Source organism: Echinops telfairi, unplaced genomic scaffold (assembly GCF_000313985.2).
Source record: "Echinops telfairi isolate 266 unplaced genomic scaffold, ASM31398v2 ScPeMD7_3533;HRSCAF=4204_1, whole genome shotgun sequence".
NCBI classification, from domain to species: domain Eukaryota; kingdom Metazoa; phylum Chordata; class Mammalia; order Afrosoricida; family Tenrecidae; genus Echinops; species Echinops telfairi.
The window spans coordinates 31,784,519-31,792,923 of NW_022107432.1; positions in this window are offsets into that span (position 1 = coordinate 31,784,519).

Here is an 8,405-nt window from a genome sequence, read left to right on the forward strand (position 1 = left end):
ACTATTCCCTCTGCCTGGACCACCTGCTCTCTGTCTGGTCTCCTGCCTCAGTCTGAGCCTCTGGGAGCCCCACCTAGAGCAGTCCCCACCATCTAACTTTAGTGCTGTAGAGTGTTCACAGCGCTTCAACTCTCCGAAATTCTCTTTTCTGTCATCTTGTTTCTTTTCATTGTCTGGCTCCCTGTGCTAAAGCCTCATCTCCACGAGGGCATGGAATCTCTTTCGTTGCTATAGTTCTCAGCCCCCAGGACTAAGCTCCAGGTACATTGGAGCTGCTCAATGCGCACGTTCTGAATTAATGAGAATACTGCTACTCTGTGTTTGCTCTCTGACCATATCCCCTAGCACATCGGTTCCTAACCTGTGGGTCGTGACCCCTTTGGGGATCGAACGACCCTTGCACAGGGGTCGCCCAATTCATAACAGTAGCAAAATGGCAGTTATGAAATAGCAATGAAAATAATTTTATAGTCGGGGGTCACCACCACATAAGGAACTGTATGAAAGGGTCGCGGCATTAGGAAGTTTGAGAACCACTGCCCTAACATTTCTCTCCCTCACTCTTCTCTGTGGTTCCTTGAATTTCACTTTGTTTGAAAGGTCTTCCTTGAGCACCCTGTTTAAGGCTGTGGCCTCTTCTCACATGACCTCCTCCTAAGCCCCTGCCTTATTTCATTTTCTCATGCATGCCTTTCAACTGGTAGATATTAAGTTTACCCCTTTGCTGGCACGTGCTCTGTTGCCACCCTGGAATGTCAGCTTTGAAAGGACATGGAGATCTGGCTCTCTTGCACTATGTTAGACAGGTTTTTCTAGATAAACAAAAGCAGAACGTTAATCATTTTATAGATATAGTTATGTAGATAGATATATAACATAAGAAATAAACAGTTAATTCATCTATAAAGCAGTACAAATGGCTCAGGGCAACTCACACCCGTGAGACAGCTGTGAGACACTGGCAGTCCTTCAAGTCTTGAGGGCTGCCAGGTAGTCCTCTGTAGAACAATTCAGGCTATCTAGCCACAGGCAGCAAACAGCAAAGCAGGTAGGTCACCGGCAGTCAGCCAGATGATAGGGTCCGACAGTCCCCAGCTCAAGAGATGTATATTCCAATAATGTGGTAAAGCTAAGGTGACCAGATGTCCCGCTTTTGAACAATTTTTCCCACGTCCTGCGGCATTTTTTAAAAGTCCCGATTTTTGGAAAGAAGGCACAACAAGCTAGGGTATACGGTTTTCGGCTGCCATGTGGCTATTTCGCCAGGATATGAGTTTTATCAATGGTGTCCCGCTTTTGTCCCGCTTTTGTCCCGCTTTACCAATGTTAAAATCTGGTCACCTTAGGTAAAGCAGATCTTGAAGGAACCCCAAATTACAGCAACACAGTCCATTGGTTAGGTGTCCCACAGGTAGTGTAGCTTGCAAATGGAGGCACAGAACAAGCCAGGTAGCCGCACACTGGTCCGATGATCAAAAAGCAAGAGACGAGAAAGGCGAGGCTCACTGGGCCATTTATCTCTCCACCCTTCAATTAATCCCACATGTGTTCATCAGCCAGGTTGGCACAATAAACATTAACTATCTCATGCACACAGCCCAACCCCAACGCCTGCAAAAATTAATTTACAACCACCTGTTGCTGTGTGTGTGTAGATGACAGAGTGAGCTCCTACTCATGGCGATTCTACTGCTTACGCCAGAATGTGTGTGGAATGGATGAGGAGCTGACCCCCTTCCCAGATGTGAGCTTGGGGTGGATGTGCTGTGTCTCTATCTTGTTGGGTACCAGCCTCCACAATCGAATGGTCCAAGGGGCGGTTGTGTCATTGAGGGGTAAAATTAAAGAGACATCAGACAAGATAAGGTATGCAAGGGCTCACCTCCAGGACCGCCATGACTTCAGGAGCCAGGTCTGGACAAAGAGAGAGAACACATTTCCAACCAAGGCTTATAAGCACTCAGAGGGGGAAGGAAAGCCCCTCTAATTACAGGTAACCACATATGTAACAAAGTGGGCTGTACCCTAACCCTAAAGGTCCCTGAGTATATTGGAGGAGTAGCTTAATAGCAATGCCCAGGCAGGTAAAGGGGCAGTGGCTGTCCTTAGAGCCTCGAGAGCAATAGCACATGTCTGCTCCTATAGATAAAGCTGCCGGCTACCCAGCAATCAGTCGTGTGCCTGTAAGAGGTAATTTTAAGGTGGCACTATCAGGGGAGGATATCATGGGGAACAATATTAATGATGAGAATGTGACTGGGACTCACCTCCAACTCACCAGGGTGCGGGTCCCCCTCCATTCCAGAAACCCAGCCTGCCAGACTCCTTAATATATGAGCCTAAAAGATTCACCCATGCACGCTCTCTTCCCATTCTCTGCACTCCACATCAGCTCAGCACTTGACAGCCCTTCCCACACAGGATGCAAGACTAGGAGGAGTTTCTTTCCTCCCGGACACCCTACCCTTGGCACATCCTCCTGCCCACTACTCCTGGCTTCCTCTCACACCAACCTCAGGGTCCCGCTCCCCAAAGCACGCAGGAGTGGGGCAGAGAGGCGACTGCATCCTCCAAGTTCCCTATCATTTTCTATCTATTGGCTGGGAGGAGGAGCCCTGGTGTTGTGTATTGGACTGCTAACTGCTAGGTCAGCGGTTTGAAACCACCAGCCACTCTTCAGAAGAAAAATAGGACTTTCTACTTCCTTGAAGAGTGACAGTCTCAGAAACTCACAGGGGCAGTTCTACCCTGTCCTAGAGGGTCGCTATGAGTCAGCATTGCCTTGATGTCAGTAAGTTTGGAGTTGGGGGGTTTGGTCTGGGGTATGAGCTCCTGGTGAATGGGAGGAGGGGGAAGAAGAAGTCCAGCAGCTGCTACTTCATGACCCAGAGGTAGTAGTGGCTTTTCAAAGGTCCGGTTAAATACTCGCCACCGGCTTGCTCGTGCAATCTTGGAGGGGAGGAAATAAGGTGTGAAACCCCAGCACAAGAGTTGACAGGAAAGATCAGGTGGTCCATCTAGCTTCGAACCTAACATGACAGGGAGAAAATGGACATTCTCCGAGGCCCACTGCTGCATCCCGGACCATGTGCTGGGCCATCTTGCTCAGTTGAGCATCAGCAAGATCTGAGTTCAAAACCCAGCTCTGCTGCCAACTGGCTATGTACTCTTGAGCATTTCCTAGCCCTTTTGAACCTCAGTTTCCCCATCTGCAGGATGGGGAGTATATTAATTGCACATCCCGGAGATGATGCAACTTGCTAAGTTAAATAGCAGGTGTGATATTTTGCATAGGACAGGCATGCAAGAAATGGAAGCTGTAATCCTTGTCTTATGGTTAGAACTCTAGGATCTCAGCGTCAGCGATTTCAAAAGATGTGCTCATCAAATCCTACGCCATATGATTATTACCAGACAACATGATGAAGAGTCTGATGAAAGCCGAATATGCATCTTTCAGATGAGCGGGACAAGATCCAGGGACATTTGGGACCTTCCCCCAAATCTCAAAACTATTAAGTAACTGGGAAAAAGACTCTTAACTTTCATCTTTCCACTCCCGTCAATTGAAATTACAGTATGTTCCTCTCTCGAGTTGAAAATCATTTCTGTAGGCGGTTTTCTAGCAAGGACACGGATCCTGGACCCAGAACACACAAAAGGTGCTTTGGTTGTGGCTGCAGATGACAAGGACGGAAGGGAGTGAGTGTTGTGGGCAGGGACTGGTGGTATCCCAGCGGGTGGGGCAGCAGAAACATCGTCCTATGTCCTAGTGGTGCTCAGTAAACAGTACTCATTATTTGCTGATCCTGGAAACCTCTGCAGCTTCCCAGGGGGCAGCACACTTCCAGCCCTGCCTCTGGACTTCCATTTGTGACCACCGATTAATTTTCTCATCATCGAAACCAAACTGGAGGGTTTTTTTGTTTGTTTGTTTTTTCTTTTAAAATATATATTCATAGCAGGAAGAGTCCTCACTTATAACTCCACATCATGTGGCTCCTGTGAGCCTCAGTTTCCTCCTCCATAAAGTGGAACTGCTCAGACCTGAGCAAGGGCAGGCACTGCATTCAACAGGTGCTCCCTCTCCCACCTCAGGCGTGCACGTGAGTGGTCCCCAGCTGAAGGAGCTTTGCAGGTGTGTTTCCCACATACATTCTCACAAACACTCGCCCAATAAGTTCCACCCATCTGCTCCCCTCCAGCACACCAGGACACCTCTGTCTAGTCGCCAGGCATCCTCCTTTCACCCACAATCCTCCTCCCCAGTTCTCTTTTTGCATTTCTGGCCCTGAGGCACTGACAAAGGGACATGACGGTCCAGGAGAGAGAGTCATCCCAAACCCTACCCTTACTGTACCCCATCGGCAGGGAGGGGAAGGGTGGGGGCTTGGCACTTTCCCTCTACCCTCCTTTCCTGGGCTCCTGTCCCCTTAGTGGGTCTCCAAAGATGTCCTTTTTGGGGGGTGGAGTCAGACAGGAAGTCATCGAAGCCATTGTCATCCTTGTTGTTAAGTGCCATGGAGTACGTTTTCCATGAATATGGACCACATGGGGTGGAGTAAGAACCCCGCCTCCTCTCCCCCTACCCCAACACACAGACTTTTCTAGATGCAATCATGGGAGTAGATTGCCTGGTCTTTCTCCCATAGAGCATGTGGATGGGGAGTTGTTGGAGAAATGATCCCAAATCCAACTTCAGTAGTGGGATGGGCAGAAAGGATGAGAGGAAGGGAGGAAAGAGCCATTGGGCCAAGAACGTCCTGGGTGTGGGAGGGGTGGGGGAGCTAGAGCCGCCCAGGAGGGTTTGGCTGGGGGTCCTCAGGGAGGGTGAGTGGGGCTCAGGGTTGGAGGGGACTCTGGGTGGGGAGAATATGCAGACAGAGCGGAAGGCATACCAATCAGAAAGGCACTGTCACCTCCTCCACAGAAGAGGAGGAGCACTTTGAAGTCTGTTTAGGAATCTCCGAGCTTCCCGAAGGGAAAAAAAAAATCCCCAGTTCCGACAGTTTCCTGCTCCCACCCTCCCTCCAAACCCAACTGGTACCTTGAGGCTCTGCCTGGTGTTAAGGTATGTGGTCCAGGAAATGCTCTTCGGGCTCACCTTCAGGGTCTCTCTTCCAAACCTTGGGGGCTTGCTCCAGCAGGGGAACAGGACAAAGACCTGCAGCCATAGACCCAGGTGACAGAAATCAATAGAGGCTCCAGAGGGGCCTTGGCTCTAGAGAGCTCCTTTCCCCTGCCACCTGACCCTCCACCCCAGGCGCTGACCTGGGGAGAGGGCTGGAATGGAGGACAGAGGAGTTAATATGTCCCAGGCCTCTCAGTTCCTACTCTGGAGTGGAAGGAGCAGGGCCATAGGCGGAAGCACTTACAGGCTCCCAGAGAGAGACTTGCCAAGCTCCAGGAAGGATGGAATGGGCAGGGTGGCCATAGGAGGTCTTGGGTGGGCTGTGTTCGAGCCTCAGGTGTGTGGGGTGATAGACTGGAGGGGCTCTGAGTGTGCTTCCAAAGGAAAGCTTTACACCTGAGAATAAAGCCTCATATTTTAAAATTACACAGAACCCAACTTCTATGTTGAAAGAAAAAGGGCTTCTTTCTTGATCACCTGGCCCTCTCCATCTCTGGTTGCATGCTCCACACCATCTTTTGGGAAACTCAGTCGCCACCCCTGACCCCCACCTGCTTCTCATATCCGCCGCAGTCCCAGGCCTCTCGTCTGTAAGACTCAGGAGGCTTCTAAGACCCAGATCTCTTTCAATCCTTAGGATTCCACTAACAGTAGCAAAGTCAAGGTTTGGGGGCTGCACCAGCCAATCTCTGTGGAGGGGGAGCTGGTATAGCAATCAGGGAACTGGGGGAAAAGCAGACCTTCCTTGGGATTCCCCTCCAGATGACCCCTCTGCTAATCTCCTCCCCACCCTACCCCACCCACTTGCCTGCATTTTCCTTCTGAGAATACACTGTAGTGCCCTATCTATGAAAGCGACAGTCCCCATTGTGCTCCAAGGGCTTTTTGTCCATTGTCTCAACTAGCCCCGCCCCCCCTCACCTCAGGAGAAGGTCCCCGGGTGTTGCAAACCTTTTGCACTTGAACATTAGCCCAAAGGTGGATGGTTCTCACCCACCAGAAGTGCCACCCAAGAAAGGCCTGGAGACCGATTTGTGTAAGGATTACTGCCACAGAAACCCCATAGAGCAGTTCTGGTTTGTCGTGCACCAGTGGCTGTAAGTCAGAATCCCTTTGGCTTTTGTGGGTTTGGCTTTTGGTTTGAGCCTTAGGGTAATTAATTAACAGCAGCCATCCTAAGAAGAAACTCCTGAAGTGTCCACGGCTTGTCACAATAATGCTTTACTTGCCATTTACAATGAATCTGATAGCGGCGGGGGATCGCCTTCCATCTCCCAGCCATGCCATCTGGGAGGCTGGCCTCCTAGGCCATGATGGAGGACGAGAGACAGGGAGCTCGTGGACACGTGCCTCAGCCCTGAGTGACTCAGTGCTTCTACTCACAGACCACTGGCCAGAGCTAGTAACATGATCTCAGACATTTGCAAGGGAGGTTGGGAAATTCAAGAGAGTCTTGGATGTGTATGTGCGTATGTACATATATATGCACACTGATCTCTGTTGTACCGATGAGGAACCTGCAGCCTCCAGGGGAAGTAACTTGCTCAAGTCCCATGATTAAGTGGCCGAGCTAGGAGACAGACCCAGGGAAGTACAGCTCCCAAGTCCAAGCTTTTTCCACTGCCTTGGGCAGCCATTAGGCTTTGTTTCCAGGCAAGACGGCCCTGTCCTAAGTACATGTGCCCGGTAGTCAGACAGGGACAGGGGTTGTCCCTCTCATGCCTGCACAGGCCCCTACAGGAGGTTGGGAAGAGAATCAGGAGAGCCTTCGCCAGCCATAAAGACTTTAACTGGGCATGCTCCAATTCAGGTCCCCCAGTCACACCTGAGCGGCCCAAACTAGACCCAGACTCAGGACCCCTTAATTCAGCCAATCACCTTCAACCATGCCTCCCCCGCCAGAGGTTTAAATACCTTAGCAGAGGGCCTGCGGGCCCCTCTCTTTGTGCCCTTCTCCCTTTGACTCTGCTCCGGTGCCCGCTCAGCCATGCCAAGGTCTCTCTGGCCTCAGGTCACCACATGTGGGCGTGCAGTGCCCACGAAGTTGCCCGTGTTCAGTGGTGGGCCTCGGCGCGGCTTTCGGCCAGTTTGGCACGCTTCCCTGAAATAGCGTGTACTCTTTTGAGACTGTAAAACCTGAAACTTCTTCCATCCTTTATCAAACCACACTTGGATCACAAACCAGGCTTCAGTGTGAATTCTTTCTCGAAGCCAAGAACCAAGGCATTTCCCACCCGAGGAATCTAACGCATGCCACTCACCGTCTGAAACTCTCCTGGGATTTGGGTCCTGCCACCAGGCTCCCAGCTTCCACTATGGGCGAGGAGCCTCGCGTGCTAATAATTCTTATACAGCCTTTCCACTCCCCTGAGGTGATGGAAGGCCTGTGCCCTTGTGGGTTTTAGATCCTTGGTAAATTTTGTCACGTGCTCTAGAAAGGGGCAGATGTGCAGGCAAGGGGGCAGCAGCTGTGTGTCAGAGAGGACAGTAACTGAGGCTCTTAGTCTGGGGCTCAGGGCCCCCAGGCGGCCCACTGAAAGCTGGGGGTGGTGAAGCCCCTATGCAGAATATACTGTGTATGAGGGTTTTTTGGGGGAGGGTGGGTGTGTGTGTGTCCCTCTATTGTAAGGTGATGAAACTGAAACCTGGAGAGACAAGGGACTTCCTCAGGTGACCGAGCTGGTGAGCAGCAGAGGTGGGTCCACATCGGGCTCCCACCTCCAGGCACCGTACTATCCCAATGGCTTCTCTCCAAGACGGCCGTCCAGGACACCTGGGCAGTGTGAGAGGTGAGGGGCACTAAGCCGCATGACTGTGAGCACTGTCTCTTGTCTCCCGAGTGACTTCTGACGCGGCTTTCCCTCTCTAACCTCCCCAGCATCTCTCTTGTCTTTCTATAGCTTTATGGTGGCCAGCAGCCGTGGTTCCCATGGCAACGTCATCGCAAAATGAAGAAAGTCAGAACAATGCGGTACACTTACTAAAGATAAATGTATTCGATTTAAAGAACCTTAAAAAAATTCTGAAGTCACACCCTTCCCCCTTTTTTTTTGATAAAAAAATGCTTCGCTGGCATTGAGTTTCTGTTGAGGGTGACAGAAAAGGTCGTCACAGTGGGGATGGCTCCCGGCTGCCATGCGTAATGTGGTTGACATCACTAAGTTGTACATTCGTTATGTGACCGAATGATTAAATGGTATGACATGCGGATGAGATGCTAATAAAACCGTTAAAAGGTGTACATTTAGAAAATGCTTAATTGGCAAATACGTGA